This window comes from Ambystoma mexicanum, chromosome 1p (assembly GCF_040938575.1).
Source record: "Ambystoma mexicanum isolate Mex_15411 chromosome 1p, UKY_AmexF1_1, whole genome shotgun sequence".
In the NCBI taxonomy this organism is placed as follows: domain Eukaryota; kingdom Metazoa; phylum Chordata; class Amphibia; order Caudata; family Ambystomatidae; genus Ambystoma; species Ambystoma mexicanum.
In genome coordinates, this window is record NC_090921.1 from 99,200,318 (window position 1) to 99,222,566 (window position 22,249).

The following is a 22,249-nucleotide window of genomic DNA, read 5'->3' on the forward strand; positions in this document are numbered from 1 at the left end:
GGCCGCTGACACGCCGAGGAGAATCTGCCGGTGTGTTCCGCGCCACCCAGAGAACACAAAGACTTTGACAACACAACACCCTTCCCAGGCCACAGTTCTTCAGAACTTCTTTGTGGTCCTGAACAATCAATCGCCGAGGTGCCCCGCACACCTCATCCTCGCAGGACGTCGCCGCCGAGCACCGCCTGGATCGACGCCGTGGTCTCAGCACCCTCGAACTTCTCATCGACGTTGTCGATGCCAAGTTCACCTTCTTCGACGCCTCTCGACGATCCGTGGCTCCTGCTTTAAAGGGAGTCACTCAAGAAGGATCCATCGACGCTTCTTCGAAGAACTCTGCTCCACCAGGTACATTTGGGGGTAAAAACATTATAGGATGAAATAAGACTATTGTGCAATATATGGACTCGGCTTGTGCTATATATTTATTTTACAGGTTGCCCAAGTGTGGGGATCTCCACACAGAACTGTGTTTAGGGAACTGACTCAGTATTCTGCCTATTGTTTCAACCATCTTGCTTTCCCTCCTTTCTCTATTGCCAGTTTCCTTTTTATGGATCTGTGTGACATTTTAACAGTATAGTTGATGCACTTTAAAGAGGTCTGATAATATTGGTGGTACCACTTTAGAATTGTATATATTTACCATTGTTGATTTCTGAGTACAAAGTGCATTATTGTGATAGTGTACATACCTTTGAATATTAATTATATAAAGACTGTGTTTTCAGTAATACAGTGTGCAGACATTCCTTTGTGGGGGCTTGGGGACTACACTGTACTTAAGAACCAGACTGCATCACCTACTGAGAAGCTAGGCCTTGATTGCTCGTCCATTGCTACCACATAGAGAATCTTGGCTGGGGTCCTCTGTGCCTCTCCTCTGCCATATAGAGAGCAGAAGTACAGACACCCCCCTCCGGTCCTTTACAGACCGCCAAGCCCCTACGGCTTCTAGAGTATCCACAAGATTAAATGTCACCCCCATGCATTCCATGCGGATGAAGGTATTGGTGAACCCATGTAAATATTACGCTGGTCCCTCTTGGGACAACTAAATTCAATGTAGTTTCTGCTGCTGTATTTCGTGGATAGGTTACCCCAGTTTTGTTCTCTCTCCAGGGGGTTGATGCTCGCCTTCAGTAACCTTTTGAATTCATGCCTTCTAATAATGCGTACTTTGCAGACTTTTGTGAAAGGGTACTCTGGGCCGATGAGCAGAGGTGTTCAGGCAATAGATTGGACACAATGTCACTGTTCAAGGTTATACCCATGAAGGAAAAGATAGAGGAAGTGGGGCTTGGGGATTCTGGGGTACAGGCTATCTTCACAGTACCTTAGTTCTTGTCTTTGGGAATCAACAGCTGTGAGCCAGGCTTTCTAGAGTCATACCTGGAGTCTGGGCACTTTAGTCAAGTCATGGAGGGGGACACGTCCCAGCGATGCAGTGATGTCTGTCCATGGAGTTTCGATTGTGGCTTGTAAATAAAGGGAATGGCAGGCGATGTTGGGTCAGCAGCACTGGAAGACCCGTTGACCTGAGGGACGAAGAAGCACTGACTTGCCTTCAGCGGGCAGCGTGCTCAGCTGGCTCAACATGGCGTGAGGCACAACAGTGGTATCAGCTGGGAACTCAAGAAAGCTGGTGACCAGGCAGTGGTGTCGAGTTGAGGTTGCTAGAATTCTTGGTAGGTCCCACATGCGTCAGGGCAATTCAGCCATGCAGGGCTGAGCCAGGGCTGACTTCCTTGGTTCTGCAGTTGCTGGGTGTCCCAATCCAGAGCTCCAGGACAAGGTTAGTCCTTCTGTTCTGCACCCCCACTCCAGACAACTTGGCCATCACCTATAGGGGCTTTTCTCGTCCAGTGAACAGGATTCCGATTCCAGTGCAGCCTGCAGTGAGACCTTGGTCAAATAGCACTCACTCCCACTGTTCCCTCGGAGGGTTAGGGGACATAGCTTGCCTTTTTCATGGATGCTTTGTGTATTCACCTCCCTGGCAGAGGACATTGGGAAAGATTGTATCCTCAACAGAGGTCCAGATCGTCTTGTTCATTTTAGAGTAAGAGATTAATCCCATAATTGGGGATGCTCCTCTCCTTTTAAAGGCAATATGCCACATGGTATTGGTCCAAAGTAAGCCTGCTGTAAGGGGTACAAACTCTGTTGTCTTAACTCGCACTCTTTGCCTTATGACATCACACCAACGCACCTAGCCTACAGGAAATGGAGGGGACAGGAAAAGGCAGAGAATCCTAGCAGAAACCAAGATGGTGGGGCTCATATTCCCAATCCCTTTGACTACTCTAACCCCAGCCCCTTCCCATGCTGCTCACTTCAAAAGTATTCCAGTGGTCAGCACCGGGTACCCATGAGATTTTGTTGCCAGGGAGGCCTCTGAAGCATCATTCCCAAGAGACTTCTTGGGAAAGTTTATCAGTGTTACCTTTTCTGCTAGAGAATCAAAGATGCAGCATCCTGGCTATTGTTCCACGTGGCAGCTGTGGAGACAGTCTTGTCGCCAATATAAATCAGTCCTGTCATAGTTAGGCCCGGCTTTATAACTGTGTGATTCTAGTAGTCACCATGCCAACCCAGGCATGGATAATATTTACAGATTGCATGCCAATAGTCCTGCTAGATTCCACAGTCCTTTGAATTTAGATCATAGGTTCCGCCAGTTCCAATGCCAACTCTACCTGCAGGGATTTTATGTTCCAGCAGCTGTCAGCTGACCTTTGGGCTTGCTCTGTACCACTGTTGCAGATATCGGTAGATGGGTTACAGCACAGCACGCAGGTATGCAGGTACCGAGCATTTTGAAAGTGGGGTCTGATTATCAGCCACACTTTCAATAATAGAATTTTATGCTAAAAGAAAATCAAGAAAAGCTGAGGCTAGCCCCCCTTTGCAGATGGAAATCCATCACACACACCCTTTTCGCAGACAACCTTTGAGATGTCCCTTAGAACATGTGGCTGAGGTGTAGCTAGCAAAGCACTTAGTGGTTGGGTATTAACCATATGCTTCTCAGCCTGGGAATAGAGGAATGCATACAGCACCTGTCTCACTCATCTGATCTACAAATGAGTGGTAGGCAACATTTGCAGATACATTTTAAACCAGCAAAATCAGAATTGGAAATCACTTTACTTCTCTCCCCACCACAATAATAATTTTAGTTGATTATTCACTTTTCCTTACTGTCATCCAGCATCCAGTATGTGGGATGGCTGGATTCTGCCACAAGCATCAGAGCCCTTTAAAAAAAGCAAACGTACACTACTCACCAGAAACTGCATATTTCTAGAGACAACCGCATTGCTGCTTAAGTGAATTTAAGCTTGAGCCGTCTGCACTATTTATTCATTTACTTTGGCGTTTATATAGCGCACAAAGCCCAGAGGCGTTATATCCTTGTATATACTCTCACGCTTAATAGGTTTACTTTAACAGGGTAAGAGGTGCCAAACTGTTTTGATCTGAACTATGGCCCCTGCACATTCCAGCTGCTGGGCTGTCTGTGCACAGCGGAAGCATGCATGTAGCTGTCATACGAGTCGAGTGATCATGTTATATGCTCACTGCGCCCGAGCCAGCTCCACTGACATCACTTTTTAGCGCCAGCGCATATGTGGAAAGTGCGTCTGTTGAACAGGGCACACTTTCCGGAAGAGAAACCATCTTCACTTTGCATTGAAAAAGACAAACAAAGCTCAGGCGTGGCCACCCTCGCAGATGGCATTCATTCTCAGCCGCCCATGCATATCTCTGCTTATGGAACCCAGGAGACGATCAGCTTTCAAATCCGCCCTGTCCTCCCGGAAGCAGAGACGCTGATACTTTTGTGCACCAGCCCTCAAGAAAGTGGAATATCAGATGGGCATGTTATCGCCTGCGGTCCAAACATTTTACTGCTGGCCAATTAGCACGCCTCTACTGGGCACCTAAGATAAACCTATCTCCTGCGCTATAATACTCCTGGGTGCTCATGGCAGACATTGAAATATTGGACTGTTTTCTTGGACTCCCCTTGGAACCTACAGATTTATCGCTAGTTTTAGTTCCGGCTCTTAGATGGCAGCGGCCACCTTTTAGCTGTAACTATTGCATTAGAGTACAGAGAGGGAGAAATGGCATATGGGGGACTGGGGGGATAACACATCTTGATGGTGTGGTCTGGTTATTTGCTCATCGATTGACTGCCTATGGCCATGCTAATCCGTAGGACCATTCCCGCCCAGTTCCTGCCCCGCCTTCCAAACCACCTCCTCATGGGAACTCTTGCAGCTCGCTTTAATCAAGCCTTACCATCATACTTTGCACTCAAAGTGCTTGCCAGTGTTTTTTTCAAAGCAGTCCTCTGAGAACTAATGACTTCATCAGAGCTGTAAACACGTATTGGTGTAATAAAAATGTCTAAACCAAGTCTGCCTTCAGACACTCGATTTATAAGCACTATGTGTGTCCTTCAAAGAAGTCCTGTTAATAACAAGCATTGGCAAGGCACTGCTATTAGATGCCCAGGTACATGGGCCATTTTACACCGGCTACCATCAAAGGCTAGTTAAGACCACTAGGGCTGTGCCTGCCAAATACCTAGTGTTCTATGACCTGTGAATTGAGCCTACGTGTCCCTCTTCTGTTTCATCGTTCTTAATCCTCTCCCGCGTCCTCCCCCACCATCCACATCCAACCTTTCCCGCTCTCTGTTCCCTCGCCTCTCTTTATTCATCCCTGTGTGCTGTACACACTGTATGGCTTTCGATCTTCTATGTGTGTATTAGGTTTTCTCTATAGCACTTACTATCTCTTTGAGGCCTTTTCAAAGCACCTTTATAGAAGATGAGAGTGAATGTGTTGTGTCCGGCAAGGACAAGGTTAAAGGAGCCAGGCCCCTGACGTTACCATTGCCGGTGGCCTATGAATGTAAGTGTCCCCAGAAACGCATCCCCCTTAGTGAGAGGCAATAATGGACACACCCCAGAAGGGGAAAGAGGCCCTGACCAAGTGCGGGTGAGATCAAAAGAGCTTTATATAATTCAATATAGGGCATGCAAAGGACTCTGCAAACTGCTCTGTCTGACAATAGCAAAGACAGTTAGTTATATTGCAAATACACGTCATGCATGAGGTAAGCTGTGGGGGCCACAGACTCTTAGAGATTGGGTGGTGATGGCTAGGTGGTATACCATGTATACAGTTGCTTCTCCAGGATTGGCGGACGTTGGTGCTGCGCCACGTGGGGTGGGAGGTCAGCTGGGCTCATCGGGGTGGAGCGCCGGGCCGGACATGCCTTGTAACGATGATTGATAACTAAGCTAATATTTGCCCTTTTGGCCACACATTCCCACCCATTCGTCACACTTCATGTTTTCTATTGATTTGCAACTCTTGTAAGCGCTGACCTTAGACCAGTACACGGCCAGGAACATTGATATGTGAACTGGAGTGTCTTAATACATCAGTTTGGAGGATACCTTAGGTTCAAACAATCCGGTCTCATGGGTATAGTCAGGGACATGGGCGGGGGTGCTTGACTAACCAGCCTTGGCAATTTCGGTGAGGGATGGTATTATGATCTGTTGGTAGACGTGTGGGCGCCCCCCTTTCTAGGTTCATTAACTCGGGGTCGATGGAGGTACTACTGGCCCGTGGGGGGCATGTGACTGGTGCCTGAAAGGCGGTGGGATTTAGGACCAGGTAGCTCGTAAGTCATGGAGTCAGGCTGTGGCGGCCTCTGACGCGGGGGAGGTGAGCGGATGCTTGAAATGGGTCCAGCAGGATCGGGAGGGAAGGCAAAGCTGTGCTGTTTGAACACCGGCTATCTCGAGAGGGCCTGAGCAGGAGGAGGGGGAAATGGCCTTGCAGCTCTGTGCGTGGCATCTTGCACAAGGCGGTTTACTGTCGTATGGGTTAGGGGCGACTAACAACACATGGGGTTTCTAAAAGCGCTCATATGTATTTGTATTAAAATGGGATATTAGCTGGGGATCATACTTTTTTATATAGCATTTCACATCTACAGTTGACATACGAACATGAGGTAGTGTCAGGGAGGTGTGTGTATAAAGAGAGCAACACAAGTTATTGTTCACTGTTATCAGCTGTCCAGTCTTTGTACATCTCTTCATTATGTACAATATCGGTTGCATATTTTTCTCTTTACCCTGTCTCCTTTATATTAGCAGCGAACGTTAGTCAACAAGGAACATATTACATAAATGGTTTCTTCCTGTTGCAATGGTTTTCGGGGTGGGTATGGGTGTGAGGCGCCACGCCGTCTATAGTTGGGGGCTGGGTGCGGGGTCAGAGCCTGCAGGGTTTGGGCTGGTCTCAGTTACATCCTAATGTTCCCGTTCATGGCTGGGGCAATGATGTACTGCGGAAGGTGAACAGCTACAGTGTTTTATTTTGTTGTTTGCTTGCGTCTAGTGACTCGTGAGAACGAGTCCTCAGCGGATCTGCCATGCAGTGAAAGGTGGGGGAAGTGTGGGCCTCTGTGAGCGCGGTTAAGTGGGGGTCACTTTGCAGCATTCAGTGTACAGGGTTGCTCTGCCTTGGGTTAGATCTGCAAATTTCTAGCAAGATGGGGATGGCTTAATACAAGATGGCGTCTATGCTCTGCCACATAACGTGGTGGTGCAGCCCCACATGTCGGTCTGCAGCCGCCCTGCCGCCTGGGCCCGGGGGGCCGGTGGGCTGCCGACGAGTCATAGGTCTTAACCAGGGTGGGACATGCAGGGGGAGGGGGGGGTCCTATTGACCTACCATTCCCTACATTTCCCCCCTTTCGTTACTTAAGTAATGAATACCTTAGCTCCCCCAGTTGTTCGTGCTCTTTCTCAGCCAACACTGCCTCCTCCCAGGCTGGCGTTCCTTTTATTGGTATCCAGGCTCTGCACACCCCCCCAGTGGCTTTCCCCCCTTCTAGCATACTCATCCGGGGTGCAGGTCATATATATACATCCCATATCTGCCTCCAGGTCCACCCATACCTCTGTGTACCACACTAGTTCCCGGGGCTCCTTTATTGTGGTATGATATAACCTGTCCACTATATCCCCATCATAATATTTGGGCACCATTCTATACTTGGATTCTGAAGCCTCTCCAGTTTGTACGTGTGCTTCCTGTTGCACCTGTGCCCTTCCTCCGGCGTTGCCCATTGTCACCATCATCATTGTTCCATTGGGGACTACATTAGCGCAGCATCGAAGACCCAACTGGCACACACAAAAAATCACAAGTAAAAACACGATGAGGGGCATTAGTAGTTTCACAGCGAGCCCCATCCAGGAAGGTACCCAGGAAAAAAGGTTATCGAACCACGTGCTTGGGTCGGTGCCACCTTCCGTCTTCATTCGTTCCCCTAGGTTGTGCACTGCAGCGATGACGTGCGATGACGTGTGATAGTGTTCCAGTATCAGCATCTTCAGAAGGTACAAAAGTGCAATAGACACTTCCGATTTTTCGGCAAACTCCTCCATCCATCGTTGTGAACAGGTCTAGGACATACCTGTTTTGCATTGTCATGAGTCCCACCGCGTGATCTGCAGCCATTTTGCATTTGCTCGGGCCTGAATGCTTGGAATGAGGGAGGCGAAGAAGCTTTCCGCTGAGCTGAATAACCTGTACCTGTCTGGGATCTGTACCAAGAGTTCTGAGGAGGCCTTTGAGATATAGTTTGATGACCTCCGTTTTCTGGACATGATTCTGTCGGCGTTTCCTTCTGATAGGGCGTAAAGTGGTGGCTCTTCAGTGGGTGAGGTGTTGGTTGTAGCTTGAGTCATCTTCCGGCCCCCTTGGCCGAGGTGGCTCTCCGGTATTACCATTAAGGCTGAGTGCCGTGTCGCCAGGGAACACATGCCCCTCCATGATGGTGGGAGGTGCATGTATGCCCGCTTGCCACAGACCCAGTAAGTGTCCATCAGGGCTGCTGTTCCTTTCTTCATATCTGGGATCATTAGGCTCTTGCTGCTGTTCGTGTTTCTTCTCATGTCGATTTTCCCTTCCACCAGGAAGTAAAGTTTGTTTGAGATTGCTTTCTGTAGTTTCAATGCTTTTTCTATAGCGCTCACCCAGGTCAATTTTGCCACATGTTCTGACCACACTACGGCACACGTCTTTGCAATCCATTGTAGTTTTTCGGTAGGCAGTCCTCGCAGTGCTTCAGCTTTGCACGTTACCACATCATCTTTCCATTTGTTTTCTGAAAATAGTGTTCCTCTTATTACTAAGAATGGTTCTTTTAAGCATACCACTCCTTTTGCTCTTGAGTAGCACATTTTCTCGTTCTGCAGCATTTCAAAAGATACCGTGTGTGCCTGGAAGGTGTTCTTAATTCTGCACAGAGTGAGATGGAGGAGACACTGGGCGTCTGCAAGAGGCAATTCTTGCGGCATTAAAACTTTAGGAGTGCCTGAGGGATCAGGGAGCACATGTAGCAGCTTTCATTAGTTGTTTGTTTGGCTGTGGAGCTCATGTCTGCATATCATTTATTCGACTGGTGTGGGTGCCTGGGATCCTCTATCGTGTCTAGTCCCAGGCCATAGTATTCATCATATCTCTTCCTACCTATTTCCCTCTTCCTCCTGTTTTTAAGGAATGTTTTAGCATGCCTGGCTGTGTGCAACAGGGACTCCCTCTCCCCGGGCCCCTCCTTCTCCCATTCCTCATACAGAGTAATAAACTTGTTAGCCATTTTAATATTCTCTTTCATTCTCTCTGTGGCATAGTCATTTTCTCTGGGAGGACTGTTTGTCGTTGTGAGCGGGGTAGCAGTGGTGCCATATAACCATGATATAACAGATGGGTGTCGATAATTTAGTTCATGTACACTAAAATTTGTGGTATGGCTTTGGGGCTTCAAATGGGTGGTCGGCTTGTTGTTAGTATTGTTCTGACGTTTTGCCTCGTCTGGATGTGGGCCATACCCCCATACCAGCTGAAAGCCATCCCATATTAAATAGTTACCCTCCTTAAACGGTTTGCTTACATTTTCCATGTTAGTTCCATTACCTCCCCCATCATTTATCTCAATGCAGATAAATGCTATTATGTAATATGTTGTTAAGCCAAACATGAGTGTGAAAAATATAATAGCACAGGCAGTCAACCCACATTCATATGAGTATGTTCGCAAATCAAAAACATTTCTACTCCTAGTGTCCCTATTGCCAATCGTTGCAGGCGGCCTTTTGGTTGCCATGGTTACTCCTATATGTTGAAACATAGAAAAGGGTGTATTAAGCATACAGTGCAATTATTTTTATGCTTTTTCCACTTTCCAGTAATCATCTAGAATGAGAGAGAGAGAGAGAGAGAGAGAGAGAGATATCTCATAGTCATTTTATGCTGCTTCACATTTTGTCATTAACATTGTTATAATACAGTTGTCAGTTCAATTAACCTCGCATGCTCTTGTTTTTAAGTTTCCTTTATTCGTGCACATTTACCCCGTCAGGGCCCTCTGCACCTTCTACTGGTGCCACGCTGTCATAGGCTTTTCGGACATCTGTCAAATGTATCCAATATATCAAGCCCTTCACTTTCACCGCTGTGGGTGTGCAAAACACCACCTCGTATGGGCCATGAAATCTTGGAGCATTCCACTTACGCACTAAGCTCCTGACATATATCATTTCACCTGGTTCCTGCTGACCTGTTGGGCTTTCTTTCTCTGGAGTGTGTGTTTCATTCTCCCCATCACTTATGAATGGTGGTGCAAGTTGTCTTGCTATCATTCATGCTGCCTTAGTAGGTTTTGTCAGGTAATCATTAAATTCTTCTCCTAGTACAGTTGCACTTTTTTGTGCATCTGAATGTCTACGGAGGGGTGAGTGTGCTGTGTGCATTCGTCTCCCTGTCACGATCTCATGGGGCGACAAATGGTGGTCCTTGCTTGGCTGATTCCTCAGCTCAAAAAGGGCCAAGGGGAGACAGTGCACCCAATTTTTCTTAAGGGTGAAACACAGTTTTGAGAGTCTGCCTTTTAGTAATCCGTTATTCTTTTCTACCATACCGTTACTTTGCGGGTGATAAATCGAGCATAATTTATGTGCTATTACTAGCAATAATGTCACGTCTTTAAAGAGATCGTTCACAAAATGTGTGCCGTTGTCAGAGCGAATTACGTCACAAATTCTCCAGCTGGGGAATACTTCTTGCACGAGAAACTTTGCAGCACATTTTGCATCTGGGCGGGCGCAGGGACCTGCCTCTACCCACCCTGAAAAGGGGCCAACTACCACTATCATGTACCTCGCTCTGCTGCATCTCTCACCCATGTCCGCATAGTCGATATGCAGCTCTCTGAAAGGTCCTACCAGCTTGGGTATCGTTCCCCTGAATGTTCTCAAAGTCATGCCGGCGTTGTATATCTGGCACGTTGTGCATTCCATTGTTAGCTTAGAGAGTTGTTCCTGTAACCCTGGAATGAACCAGTTTTCTTGTATCTCGGCCGCGATGTGCTGCCTTGCATTGTGTGCTCGGAAGTGTAGCTGCTGGAATGCTACTTCTAATAACTTAGTTTGCATAACTACTTTACCTGTGTTGTTTTGCCGCCATAATAAATCAGTTGCAGACTGGCTGCATCCTCTTTTTGTCCACAATTCCTTTTCGTCCTCAGCTGCCTCTTCCTGTAGCTCCAGTATTTGAGACACTGGCATGGCATTGTACCCGTCCGGGATACCTTCCTCCACTTCTCTTCACATTAAGTACTCACCTGTGTTTTCCTTTCTTAAATATAATGCCTCCTTGGCAGCCGCGTCTGCTGATGCGTTTCCCAAAGAGACAAAGTCAGTGTTATTGGTGTGGGCCTGGCATTTCACTATTGCTACCATGGTGGGTTCTTTCAATGCTTCTATGAGTTCCCTTAATAATTTTGCATGTTGTACGGGTGAACCATCTGCCCGGTTGAACCCCCTTCTTCCCCACCTGGCAAGCCCTCTGTGTACTGTTGTGGCCATGTATGCTGAATCTGTGTACATCGTTACTGCGCATCCTTTTGCTGCTCGTAATGCTTCAATTAATGCTACCAGTTCTGCTGCGTGTGCTGAGAAATGAGCCGGCAGTCGCTGCTGTATTAGGACCTCGTACTCAGCTTCTTCCATTCGCACAACTGCCACCCTCACATGTTTTTCTCCAGTTTCGGAATTTATGGAAGCTGACCCATCTATGAAAAATATCTCTCCTTCCGCCAGTGCGTTCTCGCTCACCACAGTTGTGCCATTATCCTCTCCCTGATAGGTTGCACAATCATGTGCCTGGATTTCCTCTACAGTGCATGGTTCTGAGATGAATCTTGTGGGGTTAACCACCTTGCATCTTACCACGTGTATATTGGCGCTTGACAGTATTACCTCATACACGGTGGCTCTTCGTGTGGTTAATGTACTTTTTGATCGCTCGAGTATGGCGAACAATGAGTGTTCTACATACAGTGTCAGTGAGCACCCCAATACTATGGTGGCGCTTTTCTCAATAGCGAACGCGGCAGCTGCGAGAGCCTGTTCGCATGCGAAATGTCCCTGCATTACGGCGTCCAGTGTCCCACTGTAATATGCCAAAGGCTTGTGACCTAGTGACGTTTTCTGTGTTAGGACTGCTGTCATGAGTGCCCCCTTGCAGTGCGAGAAAAGGTAGAACTCACGTTCCTAATCTGGGGTCGCGAGCACTGGTGCGCTTGAAATTAGTTCTTTGAGTGATGTGAATGCATCGCACGTCTCTGAGTCCCACTGTATTTCAGTTTTTTTCCTTTTGTGCCTCTTTGAGTGCCTGGAGCAATGGGCGTGTGTATGCGGCGTAGTCTAATATCCAGGCCCGACAATAGTTGCACATCCCTAGGAATGTTTGCATGTCTTTCACTGTCTTTGGTCTTCCCACGGCCGAGATAGCTGCTACTCTGTCTGGTATTATTTTCTTCCCATCCTTTGATATTCATTTCCCTAGGTATAGCACTTCACGTTTCTTTGTCCACTTTGTACCCCTTTTGAGATAGTAATGTCAAAAGGGCTATGGAGTCCTTTCTACACTCTCCCTCGTTTTTGCTGCAAATTAATAGGTCATCCAAGTACTGTATTATTTTGCTGTCGGCAGTCATGTTTCCAAGATCTTCATGCAATATTCTGTTGAATATACTGGGGCTTTCGCAATATCCCTGGGGCAATCTGCAGTGTTCGTACCTCCTCCCCCCTAGGGAGAATGCTGTCAGGTACCTACACTCTTCTGCGAGTGGTATTGAGAAAAATGCGTTTTTTAAATCCACTACAGTGAAGTGAGATGCGTCTTTTGGTATGCTGCATAGGATGGATGCCGGATTCGGGACCAACGGGAACTCTTTCTGGATGACGTCATTTAGTGGGCTGAAGTCCTGGATCATCCTCCAGGCCCCTCCTTTTGCTTTTTTGCTTGGGTAAATACAGGTGTTACACAGGGAGTTCGATGGTACTATTATCCCCTGTGCGAGTGGAGCATGTATTGCTTCTTTTATCCCTTCCTCTGCTTCCCGGGACAGGGGGTATTGTTTGACCTGGGGAAGAATTGCTCCAGGCTTCAGATTGATATTTACTGGTGTGACCCCGCGTAGTAGCCCTACGTCATGGGGTCTGGTCATCCACAATTGCCAGGGCACTGACTGCATGTCATCATTAAAGAACGAAGGTGGGGTGCCCACTACTGCCATTAGCTGTACTGGCACCTGCCTTTGCCTTATCATTATTTCACAAGAGATGGCTATTTCCATGATTATTTCTCCGTCACTCTCTGAATCTGTGAAAAGCTCCTCATCTGACAGATCTTGGAGTGCAATGTCAGCGTTTATGCATATTACCGTGCGCCACTCGAAGCAGTGCATATCCATTGCAATTACAACTATTCTTTTGGCTGTGATTTGTACTGCATGTATGACCAATGACATCACTGTTCCTGGTACTATCTCGGGGTGGGCTACTGGCCGAAAGACAAATTCTGCTGGTATTCTCCGTTCACGGGTATGCCGCGCACCTCTGGGCATGTCGCTCTTGATTATATCACTAGCATCACACGCATAGAACGCATCCCTGGGGTTGAGCACACAATCCCTCCCCTTTTTGTGAATGAGATAGTCATGTTCAATTTGCTGAGGAGATCCCTTCCCAGCAGGTTCACGGGGGATTGTTCATGATACAATAGGGGTGCCCTCACTGTTTTCCCCCCCACTGTTACGTCCAAATCTTCTGTGTAAGGAACTTCGACCACCGCCCCAGAGAACCCCTGCATCTCCAATTTACGATTAGATAGCGGAAACCTGCCTTCGGCTATGCACAATTTTTCAGCTCCCGAATCTACCATAACAATGAATTGTCTATTTCCTATCTCTGCTCCTATCAATGGTTACTCGCTTGCATTGAAGGTTGTCGATAGGATTGGACATGCAAGTGTTCTCTGTGGGCTGTCCTATGCTGGATGCCTAGTTGTTCCCCCTTGGCTGAAAACGTTACCTGAAACTACTGCTACTCCGCCATATGGGGCAGGAGCACCGTTAGATGTCGAAGCGAATGGGTTGTTTTGAGTGTATGGTATGTGTTCACTGCTTTGTGGATGTTGTTGAATGTGGAGCGGTCTTTCCCTGTATTGCTCTTGCCCCCTTTGGTCTTGCTGTTCTCTTCCCCCGTCCCGGGACAACCCGTATGGGCTGCCCGGATGGGGGTGCCCGCAATACTGGTCATCTTGGTAACTCGGGTTAGGCCTGCTTCTGCATTCGCGCGAGAAATGTCCCCACCTCCCACAATTCCAACAATTTCCTTGCCCCCTCTAGGTCCTTGTACCCCATTTCTGCCATTACCTCCATATCCCTGTCCACCTCCTCTTTGCCCCCTGTACCCACCTCTTCTGTTGCTGGGGTGCCACGCTTGCCACTGCAGTCCTCCGTATTCCTCCTGTCCATTCCATTGTCTCTGCCCGTTGTCTGCCCAATTTGCAGCCATCCTCCCCTGTATCGCTACTAATCCCCCCTCCTCCTCCTCTGGGTCTCTGTCATGTGGGAGCGCTGCTACAGCTGCTGCGACCTTCACCAGTTTCGTTTGTACTAACTTGGCCTCGTCTGCCAACCTCTTTTGTGCCACCTCCTTTTCTCGTTCCTTAATTCTTTTGCAATGGTGCACTATTATGCTCTGTATCTCTGGCCATCCTTTTGCTTTGATCCCTGCTATTTTGTCAAGCGCTTTTTGCACTTCTTTTGGGAGCCCTCTCTTTATTATGAAGTAAAATAATGATGTTGATTGGTCATATGGTGTACCCATTTCAGCTCTCGACATCTCCTGTACCCGAACAATGTAATCCGTAACTTCCTCCCCATCATTCATAGTGCATTGCATTACTGACTGTAAATCTGTTGTGTCTGGGAATGTTTCCCTCAATGCGTCCCAAACACGCGCACGCACGGTATTGAAGGCTGCACCATCATGTCTGTCACTATCCAATCTGATTGGTCCCCTACTGCTGACACGAGTAAACTTTTGACATCTCCTATGCCCAGGGGCAGGGGGTTCTCAAAGGCGTATATCCACTTGCTAGCTCCTCCTGGTAGCGGGGGCAGAGATTTCAATATGTTTGCCTTATCCATCTGTGCCCAAGGTATATAATTTGGTCTTCCTGCCCCCGATGTATCAGTGGGAGTTGTAGTCGTCCCTTACATCCTTTCCCACTACTCACCTTTGTTCCCTTTTTCCCCACCATGGCTATCCTTCCCGTCCTGCTTCTTAACCTCCCTGTCCACTCCTGTTCTAGTGTCCTCCCCAGTGGTGTTTCCCCTAGCTCCACTAAACTTCCTCCTGCCGCCATTCCCAATCTCCCGGCTTTATGCTCGTCTTCATCTAGGTCACACCACAGTTCTTCTCTCCCATCACCTTCCGCTCCTTCTCCCTCTATACTTCCTCCTATATTGTTCGCTCCTACTTCTACTATCTGTGTGGGCTCCTCCCTCCTGTATTCTGAATAGTATCTCCCCTTTTTTCCCCACCCTTCCTCATTTGACTCATCTGAGGGGTGAGACCGGGACAATCGTTCTGACCTTGTTGTACTGGGCTCACCTTGCTCACATAGGCTTTGTATCCTTGACAACTCTTCCCTGGCTATCGAGAGCCTGGCGTCTAAGTCTTCTGTCAACTTGCATATGTTAACTGCGGGGGTACTCACCTGCCCATTCGATCGGGGGCACTCGTATGGCGGTGGTGCGGTTGGTCTTGCTGTATGTGTGGGGGTGCTAATGGGCACGTATGTGGGATCACTGTATCCTTCAGCGGGTGGGGGTTTATTTAGAAGTGGGTACAATCTAGTCACCTCTATTACACCCTCTTTTCCCTCGTCCTCCTGGCTACCCTCTGCTCGCGCTGATGGGGTAGCCGTGAGGGCGGGTTGATTAAGTGTGGTGTCTATTTTCTTTGGTGGAGATATTTCCTCGAATAATCGCCATAGATCTAGTATCTCCCTCCTATTATGAAATTGTTTTCCCTTGTATTTTAGGAATATGCAGGTGGCTACCATGTCCAGAACACTTTTATCAAAAGACCCTCTTTGTGGCCAGACCTGGGGGAGACCCTCCACCTTCAGTTCCGTTACCCACTGGTCAAGGTACTTAGTTATTCTTTCTGCATGTCCTGGTAAACCTTTACAGATGTGCCTAGACCGGTGTTACTCTGTTCTCTTGTATTAGTCTGTTCTGTCACTACGTGTGGGTCACTGTGTACATGGGACTTCAACCCCTTTCACGTTATAATGAACAACTCGCACTTTTACTCAATGAAAAAGGTGCTGGTTTGTCAAATCTTACCAGGCCATACTTACAATGACCGTACACCCCTAGAAAAGTACTTGAAACAATGCAATTATATAGTGTCACCTAATTATAGAAAATCACAACCATACAATGTGCACAACATACCAGAGACATTCATCATACCTCAGCACATGCATATAGCATTTACCCTCCCTGACTTGCCCTTCGCCTTCTACGGCGACTCCCTCCACCCCTTACACAGCTTCTTTTGTTTATATATATGTATTTTTTTTTTAAGACCTTATTTCTACCCCGAGTGAGAGGAATTTAGAGAAGAATTAGAAGAAGAATAGCTAGTCCTAACGTATTTTCTGTGTCTCTTCACTCTGACACCCTTAATTTATCTTTTCACAGTTTTACTTATTCCCAGCACTAGTCGAGATAGCACTACGCGGCGCTGCCTTCTACCCCCTTGCAGAGTTAGGTTCCCGTCCTCTTTTCCCTTTTTATTTCAGTATCCTAATGTCCATATGCAAAGAAAGATAAAGTATTAGAAGTAAGAAAGTTCCCCTTATATCCCCCACTCCTTTCCTCCTGTTTCCCCTTATCCTCCAAAAAATGTTCCCTTTTAGTATCACTCGCACTTAATACTCACGTGTCCGTCTTGATCCGAGACTCTCCGGATTTGGTCTGTCCAAGCGGCAAGGCCTCGCACTCAATGGCCCCACCCGGCTCCGGCGAGCAGTACTAAGGGTTTTGTCAAATGGGACCCTTATCCTCTGCATGCGCACGTCTCTGCGTACCAGTTGCCGTAGGTGGGCGGCTCTCTTGAGCGGGTGCGCCGTGCATCTCCACTGCAACCGTGGCCGTCTCGTGCCAAGGGGACAGTTTAAAATTAACAAGATAAATCACGTCTATGGGGTCACCACTGAATGTAAGTATCCCCAGAAACACACCCCCCTTAGTGAGAGGCAATAATGGGCACACCCTAGAAGGGGAATGAGGCCAGGACCAAGTGCGGGTGAGATCGAAAGAGCTTTATATAATTCAATATAGGGCATGCAAAGGACTCTGCAAACTCCGAGAGCGCTCTGTCTGATAATAGCAAAGACAGTTAGTTATATTGGAAATACACGTCATGCCTGAGGTAAGCTATAGGGGCCACAGACTCTTAGGGATTGGGTGGTGATGGCTAGGTGGTATACAATGTATACAGTTGCTTCTTCAGGACTGGCGGACGTTGGTGCTGCACCACGTGGGGTGGGAGGTCAGCTGGGCTCAACGGGGTGTAGCGCCGGGCCGAATATGCCTTGTAACGACGATTGATAACTAAGCTAACATTTGCCCTTTTGGCCACACATTCCCACCCATTCGACACACTTCATGTTTTCTATTAATTTGCAACTCTTGTAAGCGCTGACCTTAGACCAGTACACGGCCTGGAATATTGATATGCGGTCTGGAGTGTCTTAATACATCAGTTTGCAGGATACCTTAGGTTCAAACAATCCGATCTCATAGGTATAGTCAGGGACATGGGCGGGGGTGCTTGACTAACCAGCCTAGGCAATTTGGGTGAGGGATGATATTACGATCTGTTGGTACACGTGTGGGCGCCCCCCTTCCTAGGGTCATTAACTCGGGGTTGATGGAGGTACAACTGGCCTGTGGGGGGCAAGTCACTGTTGCCTGAAAGGCGGTGGGATTTAGGACCAGGTAGCTCGTAAGTCATGGAGTCAGGCTGTGGCGGCCTCTGACACGGGGGAGGCGGGCGGATGCTTGAAATGGGTCCAGCAGGATCGGGAGGGAAGGCAAAGCTGTGCTGTTTGAACACCGGCTATCTCGAGAGGGCCTGGGAAGGAGGAGGGGGAAATGGCCTTGCAGCTCTGTGCGTGGCATCTTGCACAAGGCGGTTTACTGCCGTATGGGTTAGGGGCGACTAACAACACATGGGGTTTCTAAAAGCGCTCATAAGTATTTGCATTAAAATGGGATACTAGCTGGGGATCATACTTTTTTATATAGCATTTCACATCTACAGTTGACATACGAACATGAGGTAGTGTCAGGGAGGTGTGTGTATAAAGAGAGCAACACAAGTTATTGTTCACTGTTATCAGCTATCCAGTCTTTGTACATCTCTTCATTATATACAATATCGGTTGCATATTTTTCTCTTTACCCATTCTCCTTTATATTAGCAGCGAACGTTAGTCAACAAGGCACATATTACATAAATGGTTTCTTCCTGTTGCAAGGGTTTTCGGGGTGGGTATGGGTGCGAGGCGCCACACTGTCTATAGTTGGGGGGCTGGGCGGGGGGTCAGAGCCTGCAGGGATTGGGCTGGTCTCAGTTACATCCTAATGTTCCTGTTCATGGCTGGGGCAATGATGTACTGCGGAAGATGAACAGCTACAGTGTTTTATTTTGTTGTTTGCTCGCGTCTAGTGACTCGTGAGAATGAGTCCTCAGCGGATCTGCCATGCAGTGGGAGGTGGAGGAAGTGTGGGCCTCTGTGAGCGCGGTCAAGTGTGGGTCACTTTGCAGCGTTCAGTGTACAGGGTTGCTCTGCCTTGGGTTAGATCTGCACATTTCTAGCAAGATGGGGATGGCTTAATACAAGATGGTGTCTATGCTCTGCCACATAACGTGGTGGTGCAGCCCTACGTGTCGGTCTGCAGCCGCCCTGCTGCCTGGGCCCGGGGAGCCGGTGGGCTGCCGACGAGTCATGGGTCTTAACCAGGGTGGGACATGCAGGGAGAGGGGGTTTCTATTGACCTACCCTTCCCTACACCTATCAGAGGCCGAAAAGATAACACATGCGCAAAGCTCCATGCGGGGATCGGGGCAGTTGCCATGTTATTAAATAAAGAGTTAGTTCACCTTCTATGCGGCTCCGAGTGCGTATTCCTCATCCACAATTCGGATCCTGTCATATATAAATACAGGTATATATAAATGGGTAATCCCTATTTTTTGTTAACGGGGGGTCAAAACTGTAAGAAGGGATTTTCTATGGAGAAAAAGTTTGTGAAAAAACAGATCGACTACCCCTCTCTTTAAGTCCTGTATGGGTCACAGGTGAAGATGAAGGTTAACCTGTACAATTTGTTAGTAAGGTTATCGCCTTTTTGGGAAGAATTGCAAAAAAATGCAGCTAGGTACAAAAAATTCTATCTTTTTAATAGTCACAAGAATACCTAAAAACATTACAAGCTTAACAAAACATAGCAAACTTAATACATTTTCAATTAAAACATTCAGTCATCATTCATGTATTCTAACAGGGGAATACTACAACTTAAACAGCTTTGTGCATAACAGTGAGTCAAAATATGCATTAGTGACAGGGGAAAAAAACATTAGGTTTTCCCTTTAGCAGTCGACATATGTTTCGGCCCTTTGTAGTGTACCACCTCTGTCAACAGTGATCACTAAGGTAAATGTTGGGCCATCTTCAGGACAAATGGTTACTTTGTGGTAGATTATTCTTGTTCCCAATTAGGCACACTAGCACATCTATGGTCCATAGACTGAAGTTAGGACTATTGAGACTGGTCAGACTCTCGGATGTGGCCGGGTATTGCCATCTCTGGTCTTGGTTCAGATTAGCAACTTCTGTGGCTTTGTTTTCAAGGTTGGTCTTTGTATTTCTGTATTTCACTTGGTACCATTCATTGGCAGGGCATGTACCGTTATTCTGGTGGTTATAGTGCTGCCTTGATCTGTGTTGTTTATGTCCGAGTGAAAGCTGGAAGTCTGCAAGAGCGGCAAGAGCTCGTTCTGCAGAGTAATGGTGTGTTTTTGAACAAAAACAACACAGATCAAGGCAGCACTATAACCACCAGAATAACGGTACATGCCCTGCCAATGAATGGTACCAAGTGAAATACAGAAATACAAAGACCAACCTTGAAAACAAAGCCACAGAAGTTGCTAATCTGAACCAAGACCAGAGATGGCAATACCCGGCCACATCCGAGAGTCTGACCAGTCTCAATAGTCCTAACTTCAGTCTATGGACCATAGATGTGCTAGTGTGCCTAATTGGGAACAAGAATAATCTACCACAAAGTAACCATTTGTCCTGAAGATGGCCCAACATTTACCTTAGTGATCACTGTTGACAGAGGTGGTACACTACAAAGGGCCGAAACATATGTCGACTGCTAAAGGGAAAACCTAATGTTTTTTTCCCCTGTCACTAATGCATATTTTGACTCACTGTTATGCACAAAGCTGTTTAAGTTGTAGTATTCCCCTGTTAGAATAGATGAATGATGACTGAATGTTTTAATTGAAAATGTATTAAGTTTGCTATGTTTTGTTAAGCTTGTAATGTTTTTAGGTATTCTTGTGACTATTAAAAAGATAGAATTTTTTGTACCTAGCTGCATTTTTTTGCAATTCTTCCCAAAAAGGCGATAACCTTACTAACAAATTGTACAGGTTAACCTTCATCTTCACCTGTGACCCATACAGGACTTAAAGAGAGGGGTAGTCGATCTGTTTTTTCACAAACTTTTTCTTCATATATAAATACAGGACAGGATAATGGCGACTAGGATGGGGTAGCCTCGTGTGGCAGCAGTCACATCCCATATTTGAAAAAAAAGCGTTTCTTTTTCTTTTCTCACGTTCCTGCAAGTGGCGGTAAACACGTGCTCCGTTACACCTGTAAAAATGTCAGAGCAAGGACAGGAACAACGGGAATGCGAGGAGAACGACACGCGCGCCGACACACAGGCGAGCCAAATGTAGGGAAACAAAGGCCGATGTAGGGGTCCAGCTGCTGACCTCTACATCGGCCAGTTTAGTAATACCAGAGCTAGACAACATCTTCTCAGCTTGGGGCATCTCAGAAGTACTGAAATCGGACAATGACCCACCGTTCAGCAGCATTGAGCTTGCTCGATTCATGGAAGGCATGGGCATAAAGCACAGAAAAATCATGCTTGTAAGGCCTCAAGTGAACGGCATGGTTGAGAGATTTATGGGGAGTTTAAAGGCGGTGATGCAACAAAATTAACTGTGTTCTATGTCAATCAATCAGGCTGTCTGTAACATGTTGACGGGCTATCGGAACTCGCTGCATGGAAAGACAGGACGGTGTCCTTCAGAATTGATGTTTGGCAGGCGGACCCAAACCAGATTGCCGCACAGTTCAACCGTGCCAGTGAGAGGAGAAGGTGAACTACAACTAGTGCACGTGGCTAAGAAAAGGAACATGAAAGAGTACGCCGATGTCAAGGCTTGTGCCACCAATTCAAGTTTTCAGTGCAGCGCCAAAATCCTTGTGCGTCAGAGGCAATACAAAAAAACGGACTCAATTCGATCCTGCACACCTGGTAATCACCCATGTGAAAGGTCTGATGATCACCACCAGACCTCCACACCAGGTCATCACGAGAAACGCAACACTTTTAGCTGTTCAAAGAGGGCAAGCGGCACAGTGAGGAGGAAGAAAGCGAGGTGACACTGCTCGAAGATGACGTGGGGGAACAAGAAGCTGAGGTGAGGCCAGAGGTGTCAACAAGACTTGGGAGACACATCATGAGTCCAGTGCGTCTGATCGAGGAAATACGACTGCAGAACTGTGAGTGAACAATATTGCTAAACTTTTTGTCGGAAAGGGAAGATGTTGTGTCCGGCAAGGAATGGGTTAAAGGAGCCAGGCTTCTGACATCACCATTGCCAGTGGCCTATCAGAGGCCGGAAAGATAACGCATGCGCAAAGGTCCATGCGGAAATCGGAGCAGTTGCTGCAATATTAATTAAAGAGTTAGTTCACCTGCTACGCGGCTCCAAGTGCTTATTCCTCATTACAAATTCGGAACCTGACATATATAAATCCAGGACAGGACAGAGTGGAGGAATAGGAGAGGCAAAAGTAGAGTGGAGCATGAACAGGAGAGGTTGAACGAGAAATCAGGGGGTAGCTGTTAAAAGAAAAGCACCTGACGGCGAATTAGAGGTCAGAACAAGAAAGGCAGGGGCAGCCTTTGCCCTGGCAGCAACTGGCGGGAAACCTAATTTAGCGCCCCTCCGTCAAGGTGGCTGAGGCACCGAATTTGGCCTTGTGCTGGTCACCTTACCACACCATCAGGGGCGGCAAGGCTGCCTCCTGTTGGTATAGAAACAGCGCTCCATTGAAATGAAAAGCGCCCCGCTCTCGTGCTGGAGGTCAGGGCGCCAGAATAAGAGCGGGCGCTTTTCATTTTGATAGGGCGCCTTCACCACCGCAGCTCGGGCGAGCGCTTGAAAGAGTGCCCTGAGCTGGCGTGGTAGGGGGCTAATGTGGCAACCCGGGCGACCACCCAGGTCGCCTATGCCTAAAGCGAGCAATATGGTATAGAGGCCCCAGGCCAGCCGGTCTCCGCCATGGCATAAACAGAGGCGTGTATCTTGCTTCTCTACCTAATCGATACATTGTCTTGGGGATCAGAGAGCTATAGTGAATTGAAAAGAGGGGAGGCATTAGAATTGGGAGG